At 37.6% G+C, this 14,980-nt stretch overlaps 5 long non-coding RNA genes across 10 annotated transcripts; 2 read left to right on the plus strand and 3 right to left on the minus strand.

Annotated features, from left to right (window-relative positions):
• Positions 1 to 741: 741 nt before the first annotated feature.
• Positions 742 to 2,532, minus strand: LOC145739755 (uncharacterized). 4 transcript variants are annotated; one of them, XR_014181196.1, is made up of 5 exons: positions 2,419 to 2,532; positions 1,980 to 2,133; positions 1,738 to 1,917; positions 1,480 to 1,553; positions 742 to 1,118 (listed from the first exon to the last, which is right to left on the minus strand). It is a non-coding gene; the product is annotated as an uncharacterized LOC145739755 (long non-coding RNA). The 4 variants fall into 4 exon arrangements; XR_014181195.1 differs by lacking the exon at positions 2,419 to 2,532 and adding an exon at positions 2,246 to 2,373; XR_014181194.1 differs by lacking the exon at positions 2,419 to 2,532 and having other exon boundaries at positions 1,980 to 2,213.
• Positions 2,533 to 2,782: 250 nt separating this feature from the next.
• Positions 2,783 to 3,599, plus strand: LOC145739758 (uncharacterized). Its single transcript, XR_014181201.1, has 2 exons — positions 2,783 to 3,365; positions 3,448 to 3,599. It is a non-coding gene; the product is annotated as an uncharacterized LOC145739758 (long non-coding RNA).
• A 4,053-nt stretch (positions 3,600 to 7,652) lies between these two features.
• Positions 7,653 to 14,972, minus strand: LOC145739760 (uncharacterized). The gene is made up of 2 exons (XR_014181203.1): positions 14,866 to 14,972; positions 7,653 to 7,886 (listed from the first exon to the last, which is right to left on the minus strand). It is a non-coding gene; the product is annotated as an uncharacterized LOC145739760 (long non-coding RNA).
• LOC145739757 (uncharacterized) lies at positions 7,953 to 9,520 on the minus strand. 3 transcript variants are annotated; one of them, XR_014181199.1, is made up of 5 exons: positions 9,333 to 9,460; positions 9,067 to 9,220; positions 8,825 to 9,004; positions 8,567 to 8,640; positions 7,953 to 8,205 (listed from the first exon to the last, which is right to left on the minus strand). It is a non-coding gene; the product is annotated as an uncharacterized LOC145739757 (long non-coding RNA). The 3 variants fall into 3 exon arrangements; XR_014181200.1 differs by lacking the exon at positions 9,333 to 9,460 and adding an exon at positions 9,506 to 9,520 and having other exon boundaries at positions 7,970 to 8,205; XR_014181198.1 differs by lacking the exon at positions 9,333 to 9,460 and having other exon boundaries at positions 9,067 to 9,300.
• Positions 9,870 to 10,686, plus strand: LOC145739759 (uncharacterized). Its single transcript, XR_014181202.1, has 2 exons — positions 9,870 to 10,452; positions 10,535 to 10,686. It is a non-coding gene; the product is annotated as an uncharacterized LOC145739759 (long non-coding RNA).
• Positions 14,973 to 14,980: the final 8 nt, after the last annotated feature.

The following is a 14,980-nucleotide window of genomic DNA, read 5'->3' on the forward strand; positions in this document are numbered from 1 at the left end:
CAAACGACGAATAACATAGGTATATGCTCCTACTTAGTTTACTGGCCACCTCCAGGTCAGTTTTGAGTCCAGGGTCGGTAAACGTATTCACAGTGGTTGGTCTCAGACCAAAGACCAGAGTCTGTGTCTTAGCTGCATTGATGCTCAAACGATTAGCTGTTCAAGGTCTTTTGAGCAAACAGTAGTACAGTTGAACTGGTGTTAGTTAGACAGTTACCTATGTCAACTAAAAAGAGAACCGGACCCCATGCATCACAGGGAGAGATCCTACAAGAGAGACAGTCACCAAAGGAGACGTGAGCAACGCAATGCTGCTAGGGCCAAGATGATAGGATCTCGAAAACTTCCGTATCAAGAGGTCATGGGACACACAGTCAAATGCTTTAGTAAAATCGAAAAAAGTTGCCTGTGCCTCAAAGCAATCCTGTATGCAGCTGATAAGCTGACCTATTGCTGTGCTAGTTGACATATTATTTCTAAAGCCACAGTTCTCCAAGAAACTACTAATCTGTTTTTTTTAAAGCACATTCAAAGATCTTACCAACAATACATCATCCACAGAGCTTTTTTTATGGACAGGCAGTCAGGAAAAAACCCCTCATTAACACAATGGTTCAATAACTTAGTTGGCGGATAAACAATTGTCTCCCTCATCGATTTAAAGATCCTTACATTGAAATTACTAGGACTATTTTTAAGATTCAGGATAATATCCCTTATCTCATTAAAGGTGACAATCAATTCAAATTCAAACAACACTATTTATTATATTTTCAGCTATACTTGAAAAATAGTCATTAAAATCAGTTGCATTCAATCGATCCGTTTGCCTTATTTATGTTGCTGTCTCTTGCTAGTTTCAATTTTTCTCTGGTAGAGTATTTCAAATGGGTAAGCAAATGCAGCAGTCACCCCCCGTGTCCTACCTGAAACCGTACCAACCCTACAGGCATCCGCAAGCAGTTGTACAAACCGTTGACACTTGCAAACAGCAGAGACATGCTCATCCTCCAGTCAAGGCTTCCCAAGAGTCACAGGTCTTTCGTCATTATACAACTCGACACCACTAAAGTTGCAGAGAAATGATATCGCTCCACCTCACAAAAGGACAACTGCCCCTGGTTAGTGAAGATAATAAAAATACTGTACTCTTCAAAATATAATAAAACAAAAATAATATAACAAACAAATGTGTGGCTAACAAAATTATCTTGTCTAGAAACTAATTTGTCTGAAATCAGTAATAAAGCTGTTTCTGTTTGTGATATTGACACTATTTTTTGTACAATTTGACATATACCATATCACCAATATTACCATCATCAATATTACTCATTTCAACTTCGAGATTGTACCAGCAAACCAAAGTTCTCATTAATATCTTTTAATTTTGGCTCTCCTCTTTCTTTTCAAGGTTGATTGCCCAGATTTATTACTGTATGTATGATCTGGAAATAACAAATACTTATAGAGACTCACCAATGCCTTGTTTTTCAGATGCTAGACCACTTGATCTGGTAGCTCTGGTAGTCTTGTTTACACATTTTGTCTTCCTAAAAATATATTTGAATCTCTTTAAGAGTCTTCTAAAGTTGGCAGAAACCTCTGAAACATTCTAATGGACATTTTAATGTGCCGAAAACATTAAATAGAGATTTGAATGTGACAGAAGCTTCTGAAAATCGTTTTGAAAGTGCCAGAGGCGTTTGAAACATTCTAATGGACATTTTAACTTACCACAAGCTGCTAATAGAGATTAGAATGTTCCAGAAAGTCCTGAAACCTTTTAAGAGACTTTGAACGTTGCCAGAAGCCAGTCAAAACTATTTTGAATGTGCCAGAGGCCTCTGAAACATTCTGAGGGACATTTTAATGTGCCAAAAACATTAAATAGAGATTTGAATGTGACAGAAGCCTCTGAAAATTGTTTTGAAAGTGCCACAGGCGTTTGAAACATTCTAATGGACATTTTAACTTACCACAAGCTGCTAATAGAGATTAGAATGTTACAGAAAGTCCTGAAACCTTTTAAGACACTTTGAAAGTTGCCAAAAGCCTCTCTTTTCCCTATTACAGGATTTTCATCAAGACCCAAAAGTGCCAACCAGAGCCATTTCTGGATTTGCAGGAAATCTAAAATTTACAGAAAATGATAAGTCACTCAAACACCATATTTTTCTCTCTCCACCACAAAACGTAAACAAGAAATTACTAATTAGCGCGGCGTTGCCATACCCGCTCCTACCATTTTAAATCAACATATTCCTTTTATAGCTGCACACTTCTATATTAGATTATTCGATGATATTGGTGAAAACTACTTATTTTTATTAATCACATTTCAAAACATAACATAGACTGCTTCAAAACATGGGTGATATGATGAGACTTGGCAACGTCGCAAATTGTCGTTCGCACCTCCGTTTTCCAAGACGCTCGCTTATTTTTAATTTTGTATCCTGGCGCGAGTTCACACACGTTTTGTTCCGGTCACTTTGACAGCTAATAACGTCAAAACCAGTCCGATTTCACTAGGCTTGATGGTACTCATTTTCGACTAATTTGGGGACGAGGAATCCATTCCAGCTGTCAAAATGACAGTAGCTGTCACTTAGTTCGAGATCGGCCAAACGGTGTTATCAATCAACTCATGTGGGGATATTTTTTGTTTTCTATGATATGGTCCATTTTTTTCCCGTCGCGGTTACGTCATCATTTGCCTTTCTTGTCTATTACGTGCGTTCCGAGCGCGATAGAATTTTGACGTCATCGGCCGCCATTGTTGGCAAATTAATAGTAAACAAAGCGAAATGTTTTATTTTTTATGTAAATTTTACAATATTTCGATGTAACTACTGCGATACTAGATAGGTACCTAGATAATGTGTGTGTGTGTGTATGTTTCGGGAAGAGAGTTTTGAAAATGCCACCCACCTACACTTTGCAACTATCAAGGGGCCCAGTGAAACATTCTGAAGGAAAACAGAAAAGAATGCCTTTTCTAATAAAAAACACACAATCACAATGAAACAGCCCATGCATATAGGTACCTATTTACTTAGTCCCAAGAACCAAGTTTATTCAAGCCAGTGGTTGTTTCTCAATCAAAGAAACATGGATGCTGACAAGGTGATTTACCTAATATTATAAAAAGGAAGGCCCCTACCTTTTAATGAGCTGCTAATACTAAATAGCTTATGTTTCAGGTAGGTACCTTTCTGGAGTTTGCTTATCATGCTTTGAAAGGGTCCCATTATCAACGGCTGCTGTAAAAGACTCCTGGTGACTGAACAACGAAAGGTGTTTGAAGCAATGGTTATAATGGTGTTGTCAAAATCCATATGCAGAGTGTTGAAATATTTCAGGTAACATTAGAAAGATATAGGACATAGGTACCTAACTATGTTACTTGATATGTAAATTTGATCAAATGCCATTATTTTACAGAATTAGCCCCCCTTGCCTATACTTCTCTGACTACCTATAAGGCTAGAAACAGATGGTGCTACTGTTAAATACAGTATTTTACATCAGATAGTAGGTTAAATTACTATTTTAATTGTATTCATTATGAAATATACAAATAAAATCTTTAAGAAGAGTTTATTTTTTATCAAAAGTCTAGTTTTCTTCATAAAATTTGATAATTTACCTACCTGCTCTTTGGTATAATAAATCACACAACAAAACAAAATTGATATGTATTTAATGCTGCTGAGTAAATTTACAAAAGAAAATACCTAAATAAGCAATTTAAATCACAAAAGCAAGTTGTTAAAACAGCAACAATTCTGTTGTAAGTTAAAACACTGCTACATCATCACCAAACTGCAAGAACTTCCTAATAGTCTCCAGGATTGGACACACATTGCCTGCCTTTCGTTTCTTGCAAATTTTATGGATTGGGCTGTTAATGAGGACTCCTTTGAATGCACCTCCAGTGCTCCAGTGCTCTTTCCAGATAATTAAAATTGAATGTGGTTGTTCCCAAGCCAAAGTTTGATTGGTTTGTTTACCACCAAGTGTTGCAACACTAATTAATACACTTAAACAATCCTAAATTAAGTTTTTATTTCTTCTGTTTGTAGTTTTTGCTGTTTTTAAATTTTTTAAAATTCCTAACCTCAAAATGTTTAGCCGCCGACTGTCAGTTGAGACTGTGCCCTATGTTGCCACATCTTCCACGAGCAGATGTGAACCTAGTGTATTGTTTGTTGCAGTAATACCTAAACGGACCGATTTTGAAAAAAAAGTATTTATTCATGTCTCTAAAAAGAGAAGGGTTCTCTCGCAACTTAAAGAGCACCTTGCGTGTCACCCTTTACGGGGCTGAACTAGACTCGCCCTCCCCCTACATTCATGCACACGACGGCAATTACTGCAGTATTGGCCCATCTCATCTGCGGGTAATATACCTTATTACCCCCAGATATCATCCGCCGCTTTATAGGTACCTTACTTACTTTATTTTTATAATAAACGAGGCTTACTTACTTGTGACCTGAGTGTTGTGACGTGAAATTTGCTTTAAAATGAGGTGCAAGTCAATATTTTGACACAAAATTCAATATGGCGGCCTCGAACTGTCAAAAAATACCACTTTTTTATTTGTCAAGTTACAGTTGACGTCTCGGTGTCATTTTATGTTAAAATCTCCCGGAAAAGACTCTGGTGCAGTCGGTTTTTTGATATCTCAAAAACTAACAGAGTTAGATCTAAAATTTAACATTTTAACTGACTGTGTTAATTGTGTAAAATTTCTTTGCCAGGAACTCGGCCGGATTAAGAGACATGAAATCTGACTGAAAAATATTTACAATATAATATGTGATATAAAATTTTTCACTTTTCAAAAAAATTGAAAGAATGGGGGGGTATTAGAGAGGTTTTTTAGGTACTTTTTGAAATTCAATATCTCGGTAACGGGAGGAGCTACAGAGGCCATTTTTAACCCATTTTTAGTATTTTTTATGCTTTTTCGAATGGCGTTGGAACGAATTTTCTGCGAATTTAAATAAAAGAGCTACGATTTTTCAAAAAGTCTGAAAATTCAATTTTTGTCAAAAGTGCAATTTTGTCAAATTTTTATTTTGCTCTATAAGGGTTCCAATGCACAGCAAAGAATATATTTATACCAAAGGACCTCAAATTAAGGGAAAGAACCACTTTGAACCTTTCAGAAATTCGAAAAATGCCATTTTTTGTCAAAATTTTCAATTTTTTTTTTGTTCCATAAGGGTTCCAATGCACAGCAAAGGGCATATTTATACAAAAGAACATTAAATTAGGTGAAATAAGCACAAAAAAAGCACTTTAAAATTTTTCACTTTTCAAAAAAATTGAAAGAATGAACGTGGTTGACGATCGTTTAAATTGTCCGCGGTCGGTTCGGGATCGGCAAAACAACCTGCTAGCGCAGAAAAGAAAAAAGTTACGAAAAAGGCGGCTAGTAAAAAATCGCCTTCGAAACCGATCAGTGAAAAAGTGAAATCAAAAACGGTTGTTAGGACGAAAAAATCTGCTGCTGCTGCTGCCGCCGCCGCTGGAGCTGAAAAGAAAACCGCCGCCGTAGCAGTTTCGACTACTACGACGAAAAGTCGTGCCGCTCCGTCCGAAAAGAAAGCAGCTGCCAAGAAAACTGCCGCCCAAGTTGCAACCGTTACCGTGACCGCTACTACGCCGAAGAAATCTCCTTCCAAGGCGAAAAAATCAAACAAAGCTGGACCGACCAAAAAACCGAAAGCTCCCAAACCAAAAACCGCCAAGTCTACTGCCGCTGCCAAGGCGAAAAAAACGACTTCACCCAAAAAGAAGAAGTAATTTGTCGTGGTTGACGCCGTGGTTGGTTTTCGGCTGAAAGAATGCAACTGCTACGTCCGATACGTTTCGCAGATCTCGTCGTACATACTATGTTATCAGGTACATATCGGCTACTGGAGCCTACGACTCATATAACAAACGGTTCTTTTCAGAACCACAAGTTTGAAAAAGCGAAAGATTAATACGTTAGATTTTTATACGTTAGCTAGTCCCGCCGTTTACCATCACAATTGCCTTTAGTAAAAGTTTGGCGACTGATTACCGGCCGGAGACGCGGTATCACTTCCGTGTGCACTTCTCCGTTCCGTAACCCTTCGTTTTTTTATCGGCCGGAGACGCGGTATCACACCTTTTTACGATCCGTTTCTTATCTGTTTATGTGGTAATTGGACGTGATAACAATATACGTGCCCTTTACCTTTTTACGATTCTATCCTTATCTGCTTTTTTGGAGATTGGACACGATAACAATATACGTGCCCTTACCTTTTTACGATCCGTTTCTTATTTGCTTTTTTGAGGATTGGACACGATAACAATATACGTGCCCTCACCTTTTTACGATCCGTTACTTATCAGCTCTTTTGGAGATTGGACGCGATAACAATATACGTGCCCTTACCTTTTTACGATCCATTACTTATCTGCTTTTTTGGAGATTGGACGTGATAACAATATACGTGCCCTTACCTTTTGACGATACGTTACTTATCTGCTTTTTTGGAGATTGGACACGATAACAATATACGTGCCCTTACCTTTTTTTACGATCCGTTACTTATCTGCTTTTTTGGAGATTGGACGCGATAACAATATACGTGCCCTTACCTTTTTACGATCCATTACTTATCTGCTTTTTTGGAGATTGGACGTGATAACAATATACGTGCCCTTACCTTTTGACGATACGTTACTTATCTGCTTTTTTGGAGATTGGACACGATAACAATATACGTGCCCTTACCTTTTTTTACGATCCGTTACTTATCTGCTTTTTTGGAGATTGGACACGATAACAATATACGTGCCCTTACCTCAAATTAAGGGAAATAACCACTTTGAACCTTTCAGAAATTCGAAAAATGCCATTTTTTGTCAAAATTTTCAATTTTTTTTTTGTTCCATAAGGGTTCCAATGCACAGCAAAGGGCATATTTATACAAAAGAACATTAAATTAGGTGAAATAAGCACAAAAAAAGCACTTTAAAATTTTTCACTTTTCAAAAAAATTGAAAGACTGGGGGGGTATTAGAGAGGTTTTTTAGGTACTTTTTGAAATTCAATATCTCGGTAACGGGAGGTTAGGTTAATCTGTTAAATCTGTCTGGTTAAATCTGATGATTCTCTTTTGTGTGTGTCGTTATCCGATGATGAAGATATCGGCGCATCTTTGTCGAAAAGTTCGTTGAACATTCCTGTTATGTCATTGGACAAGAAGACCGGGAAAGAAGCCCTGAGGGAGCGGTATGAGTCGGTCGATGTAGAGTTTGCCAATTCAAGTTCGGACGACGAAGAAATAGATCAAACAAGATCAAGAGCTAGATTGCAACATAATGGACGAGGTATAAAAAAATTACGTCGCTGTCAGGAGTTACTGGATCGGCTGCGTCTCTTACACAATGAAGCACAAGATGCCGAAGAATCTTATGCTTCGAGTGTGCCCCAAATGGATTTGCACCGAGAAAGTGCAGAAAGAAAAATTGCTCTGGTACGTAGGTTAGTAGGGGATCTTACAAGCAGCGATTTTCCAGTTACCTTATAAGTAATTTTATTTTATTTTTTACCAAAACGGTTCTTATCAGAACCACAAATTAATTTAAAAAAGAAAATATGTTATGAGTTGTTTTTTGTTTTCTTTCCTACATACGTATTGCTAAAATTCAATTTTTTCATCACCGGTTATGTTTCAGCTTCTATTACATTTTAGCTTCTGTTACATCTCTATGTGTCCTTGACCTTAACGGAACACCGCCCGGAGGCACGGTACTGCTATCGCGCGCCTTATTGAGAGAGTGATCGGTAGGCTAGGCGCTCCCGACTGTAAAAGCCGGCGGACGTGTTTGACCTTAACGGAAAACCGCCCGGAGGCACGGTACTGCTATCGCGCGCCTTATTGAGAGAGTGATCAATTTTTCTCTGGTAGAGTATTTCAAATGGGTAAGCAAATGCAGCAGTCACCCCCCGTGTCCTACCTGAAACCGTACCAACCCTACAGGCATCCGCAAGCAGTTGTACAAACCGTTGACACTTGCAAACAGCAGAGACATGCTCATCCTCCAGTCAAGGCTTCCCAAGAGTCACAGGTCTTTCGTCATTATACAACTCGACACCACTAAAGTTGCAGAGAAATGATATCGCTCCACCTCACAAAAGGACAACTGCCCCTGGTTAGTGAAGATAATAAAAATACTGTACTCTTCAAAATATAATAAAACAAAAATAATATAACAAACAAATGTGTGGCTAACAAAATTATCTTGTCTAGAAACTAATTTGTCTGAAATCAGTAATAAAGCTGTTTCTGTTTGTGATATTGACACTATTTTTTGTACAATTTGACATATACCATATCACCAATATTACCATCATCAATATTACTCATTTCAACTTCGAGATTGTACCAGCAAACCAAAGTTCTCATTAATATCTTTTAATTTTGGCTCTCCTCTTTCTTTTCAAGGTTGATTGCCCAGATTTATTACTGTATGTATGATCTGGAAATAACAAATACTTATAGAGACTCACCAATGCCTTGTTTTTCAGATGCTAGACCACTTGATCTGGTAGCTCTGGTAGTCTTGTTTACACATTTTGTCTTCCTAAAAATATATTTGAATCTCTTTAAGAGTCTTCTAAAGTTGGCAGAAACCTCTGAAACATTCTAATGGACATTTTAATGTGCCGAAAACATTAAATAGAGATTTGAATGTGACAGAAGCTTCTGAAAATCGTTTTGAAAGTGCCAGAGGCGTTTGAAACATTCTAATGGACATTTTAACTTACCACAAGCTGCTAATAGAGATTAGAATGTTCCAGAAAGTCCTGAAACCTTTTAAGAGACTTTGAACGTTGCCAGAAGCCAGTCAAAACTATTTTGAATGTGCCAGAGGCCTCTGAAACATTCTGAGGGACATTTTAATGTGCCAAAAACATTAAATAGAGATTTGAATGTGACAGAAGCCTCTGAAAATTGTTTTGAAAGTGCCACAGGCGTTTGAAACATTCTAATGGACATTTTAACTTACCACAAGCTGCTAATAGAGATTAGAATGTTACAGAAAGTCCTGAAACCTTTTAAGACACTTTGAAAGTTGCCAAAAGCCTCTCTTTTCCCTATTACAGGATTTTCATCAAGACCCAAAAGTGCCAACCAGAGCCATTTCTGGATTTGCAGGAAATCTAAAATTTACAGAAAATGATAAGTCACTCAAACACCATATTTTTCTCTCTCCACCACAAAACGTAAACAAGAAATTACTAATTAGCGCGGCGTTGCCATACCCGCTCCTACCATTTTAAATCAACATATTCCTTTTATAGCTGCACACTTCTATATTAGATTATTCGATGATATTGGTGAAAACTACTTATTTTTATTAATCACATTTCAAAACATAACATAGACTGCTTCAAAACATGGGTGATATGATGAGACTTGGCAACGTCGCAAATTGTCGTTCGCACCTCCGTTTTCCAAGACGCTCGCTTATTTTTAATTTTGTATCCTGGCGCGAGTTCACACACGTTTTGTTCCGGTCACTTTGACAGCTAATAACGTCAAAACCAGTCCGATTTCACTAGGCTTGATGGTACTCATTTTCGACTAATTTGGGGACGAGGAATCCATTCCAGCTGTCAAAATGACAGTAGCTGTCACTTAGTTCGAGATCGGCCAAACGGTGTTATCAATCAACTCATGTGGGGATATTTTTTGTTTTCTATGATATGGTCCATTTTTTTCCCGTCGCGGTTACGTCATCATTTGCCTTTCTTGTCTATTACGTGCGTTCCGAGCGCGATAGAATTTTGACGTCATCGGCCGCCATTGTTGGCAAATTAATAGTAAACAAAGCGAAATGTTTTATTTTTTATGTAAATTTTACAATATTTCGATGTAACTACTGCGATACTAGATAGGTACCTAGATAATGTGTGTGTGTGTGTATGTTTCGGGAAGAGAGTTTTGAAAATGCCACCCACCTACACTTTGCAACTATCAAGGGGCCCAGTGAAACATTCTGAAGGAAAACAGAAAAGAATGCCTTTTCTAATAAAAAACACACAATCACAATGAAACAGCCCATGCATATAGGTACCTATTTACTTAGTCCCAAGAACCAAGTTTATTCAAGCCAGTGGTTGTTTCTCAATCAAAGAAACATGGATGCTGACAAGGTGATTTACCTAATATTATAAAAAGGAAGGCCCCTACCTTTTAATGAGCTGCTAATACTAAATAGCTTATGTTTCAGGTAGGTACCTTTCTGGAGTTTGCTTATCATGCTTTGAAAGGGTCCCATTATCAACGGCTGCTGTAAAAGACTCCTGGTGACTGAACAACGAAAGGTGTTTGAAGCAATGGTTATAATGGTGTTGTCAAAATCCATATGCAGAGTGTTGAAATATTTCAGGTAACATTAGAAAGATATAGGACATAGGTACCTAACTATGTTACTTGATATGTAAATTTGATCAAATGCCATTATTTTACAGAATTAGCCCCCCTTGCCTATACTTCTCTGACTACCTATAAGGCTAGAAACAGATGGTGCTACTGTTAAATACAGTATTTTACATCAGATAGTAGGTTAAATTACTATTTTAATTGTATTCATTATGAAATATACAAATAAAATCTTTAAGAAGAGTTTATTTTTTATCAAAAGTCTAGTTTTCTTCATAAAATTTGATAATTTACCTACCTGCTCTTTGGTATAATAAATCACACAACAAAACAAAATTGATATGTATTTAATGCTGCTGAGTAAATTTACAAAAGAAAATACCTAAATAAGCAATTTAAATCACAAAAGCAAGTTGTTAAAACAGCAACAATTCTGTTGTAAGTTAAAACACTGCTACATCATCACCAAACTGCAAGAACTTCCTAATAGTCTCCAGGATTGGACACACATTGCCTGCCTTTCGTTTCTTGCAAATTTTATGGATTGGGCTGTTAATGAGGACTCCTTTGAATGCACCTCCAGTGCTCCAGTGCTCTTTCCAGATAATTAAAATTGAATGTGGTTGTTCCCAAGCCAAAGTTTGATTGGTTTGTTTACCACCAAGTGTTGCAACACTAATTAATACACTTAAACAATCCTAAATTAAGTTTTTATTTCTTCTGTTTGTAGTTTTTGCTGTTTTTAAATTTTTTAAAATTCCTAACCTCAAAATGTTTAGCCGCCGACTGTCAGTTGAGACTGTGCCCTATGTTGCCACATCTTCCACGAGCAGATGTGAACCTAGTGTATTGTTTGTTGCAGTAATACCTAAACGGACCGATTTTGAAAAAAAAGTATTTATTCATGTCTCTAAAAAGAGAAGGGTTCTCTCGCAACTTAAAGAGCACCTTGCGTGTCACCCTTTACGGGGCTGAACTAGACTCGCCCTCCCCCTACATTCATGCACACGACGGCAATTACTGCAGTATTGGCCCATCTCATCTGCGGGTAATATACCTTATTACCCCCAGATATCATCCGCCGCTTTATAGGTACCTTACTTACTTTATTTTTATAATAAACGAGGCTTACTTACTTGTGACCTGAGTGTTGTGACGTGAAATTTGCTTTAAAATGAGGTGCAAGTCAATATTTTGACACAAAATTCAATATGGCGGCCTCGAACTGTCAAAAAATACCACTTTTTTATTTGTCAAGTTACAGTTGACGTCTCGGTGTCATTTTATGTTAAAATCTCCCGGAAAAGACTCTGGTGCAGTCGGTTTTTTGATATCTCAAAAACTAACAGAGTTAGATCTAAAATTTAACATTTTAACTGACTGTGTTAATTGTGTAAAATTTCTTTGCCAGGAACTCGGCCGGATTAAGAGACATGAAATCTGACTGAAAAATATTTACAATATAATATGTGATATAAAATTTTTCACTTTTCAAAAAAATTGAAAGAATGGGGGGGTATTAGAGAGGTTTTTTAGGTACTTTTTGAAATTCAATATCTCGGTAACGGGAGGAGCTACAGAGGCCATTTTTAACCCATTTTTAGTATTTTTTATGCTTTTTCGAATGGCGTTGGAACGAATTTTCTGCGAATTTAAATAAAAGAGCTACGATTTTTCAAAAAGTCTGAAAATTCAATTTTTGTCAAAAGTGCAATTTTGTCAAATTTTTATTTTGCTCTATAAGGGTTCCAATGCACAGCAAAGAATATATTTATACCAAAGGACCTCAAATTAAGGGAAAGAACCACTTTGAACCTTTCAGAAATTCGAAAAATGCCATTTTTTGTCAAAATTTTCAATTTTTTTTTTGTTCCATAAGGGTTCCAATGCACAGCAAAGGGCATATTTATACAAAAGAACATTAAATTAGGTGAAATAAGCACAAAAAAAGCACTTTAAAATTTTTCACTTTTCAAAAAAATTGAAAGAATGAACGTGGTTGACGATCGTTTAAATTGTCCGCGGTCGGTTCGGGATCGGCAAAACAACCTGCTAGCGCAGAAAAGAAAAAAGTTACGAAAAAGGCGGCTAGTAAAAAATCGCCTTCGAAACCGATCAGTGAAAAAGTGAAATCAAAAACGGTTGTTAGGACGAAAAAATCTGCTGCTGCTGCTGCCGCCGCCGCTGGAGCTGAAAAGAAAACCGCCGCCGTAGCAGTTTCGACTACTACGACGAAAAGTCGTGCCGCTCCGTCCGAAAAGAAAGCAGCTGCCAAGAAAACTGCCGCCCAAGTTGCAACCGTTACCGTGACCGCTACTACGCCGAAGAAATCTCCTTCCAAGGCGAAAAAATCAAACAAAGCTGGACCGACCAAAAAACCGAAAGCTCCCAAACCAAAAACCGCCAAGTCTACTGCCGCTGCCAAGGCGAAAAAAACGACTTCACCCAAAAAGAAGAAGTAATTTGTCGTGGTTGACGCCGTGGTTGGTTTTCGGCTGAAAGAATGCAACTGCTACGTCCGATACGTTTCGCAGATCTCGTCGTACATACTATGTTATCAGGTACATATCGGCTACTGGAGCCTACGACTCATATAACAAACGGTTCTTTTCAGAACCACAAGTTTGAAAAAGCGAAAGATTAATACGTTAGATTTTTATACGTTAGCTAGTCCCGCCGTTTACCATCACAATTGCCTTTAGTAAAAGTTTGGCGACTGATTACCGGCCGGAGACGCGGTATCACTTCCGTGTGCACTTCTCCGTTCCGTAACCCTTCGTTTTTTTATCGGCCGGAGACGCGGTATCACACCTTTTTACGATCCGTTTCTTATCTGTTTATGTGGTAATTGGACGTGATAACAATATACGTGCCCTTTACCTTTTTACGATTCTATCCTTATCTGCTTTTTTGGAGATTGGACACGATAACAATATACGTGCCCTTACCTTTTTACGATCCGTTTCTTATTTGCTTTTTTGAGGATTGGACACGATAACAATATACGTGCCCTCACCTTTTTACGATCCGTTACTTATCAGCTCTTTTGGAGATTGGACGCGATAACAATATACGTGCCCTTACCTTTTTACGATCCATTACTTATCTGCTTTTTTGGAGATTGGACGTGATAACAATATACGTGCCCTTACCTTTTGACGATACGTTACTTATCTGCTTTTTTGGAGATTGGACACGATAACAATATACGTGCCCTTACCTTTTTTTACGATCCGTTACTTATCTGCTTTTTTGGAGATTGGACGCGATAACAATATACGTGCCCTTACCTTTTTACGATCCATTACTTATCTGCTTTTTTGGAGATTGGACGTGATAACAATATACGTGCCCTTACCTTTTGACGATACGTTACTTATCTGCTTTTTTGGAGATTGGACACGATAACAATATACGTGCCCTTACCTTTTTTTACGATCCGTTACTTATCTGCTTTTTTGGAGATTGGACACGATAACAATATACGTGCCCTTACCTCAAATTAAGGGAAATAACCACTTTGAACCTTTCAGAAATTCGAAAAATGCCATTTTTTGTCAAAATTTTCAATTTTTTTTTTTGTTCCATAAGGGTTCCAATGCACAGCAAAGGGCATATTTATACAAAAGAACATTAAATTAGGTGAAATAAGCACAAAAAAAGCACTTTAAAATTTTTCACTTTTCAAAAAAATTGAAAGACTGGGGGGGTATTAGAGAGGTTTTTTAGGTACTTTTTGAAATTCAATATCTCGGTAACGGGAGGTTAGGTTAATCTGTTAAATCTGTCTGGTTAAATCTGATGATTCTCTTTTGTGTGTGTCGTTATCCGATGATGAAGATATCGGCGCATCTTTGTCGAAAAGTTCGTTGAACATTCCTGTTATGTCATTGGACAAGAAGACCGGGAAAGAAGCCCTGAGGGAGCGGTATGAGTCGGTCGATGTAGAGTTTGCCAATTCAAGTTCGGACGACGAAGAAATAGATCAAACAAGATCAAGAGCTAGATTGCAACATAATGGACGAGGTATAAAAAAATTACGTCGCTGTCAGGAGTTACTGGATCGGCTGCGTCTCTTACACAATGAAGCACAAGATGCCGAAGAATCTTATGCTTCGAGTGTGCCCCAAATGGATTTGCACCGAGAAAGTGCAGAAAGAAAAATTGCTCTGGTACGTAGGTTAGTAGGGGATCTTACAAGCAGCGATTTTCCAGTTACCTTATAAGTAATTTTATTTTATTTTTTACCAAAACGGTTCTTATCAGAACCACAAATTAATTTAAAAAAGAAAATATGTTATGAGTTGTTTTTTGTTTTCTTTCCTACATACGTATTGCTAAAATTCAATTTTTTCATCACCGGTTATGTTTCAGCTTCTATTACATTTTAGCTTCTGTTACATCTCTATGTGTCCTTGACCTTAACGGAACACCGCCCGGAGGCACGGTACTGCTATCGCGCGCCTTATTGAGAGAGTGATCGGTAGGCTAGGCGCTCCCGACTGTAAAAGCCGGCGGACGTGTTTGACCTTAAC

This window comes from Ips typographus, unplaced genomic scaffold, assembly GCF_016097725.1.
Source record: "Ips typographus isolate SLU unplaced genomic scaffold, UJ_Ityp_2.0 IpsContig35_part1, whole genome shotgun sequence".
NCBI lineage: Eukaryota > Metazoa > Arthropoda > Insecta > Coleoptera > Curculionidae > Ips > Ips typographus.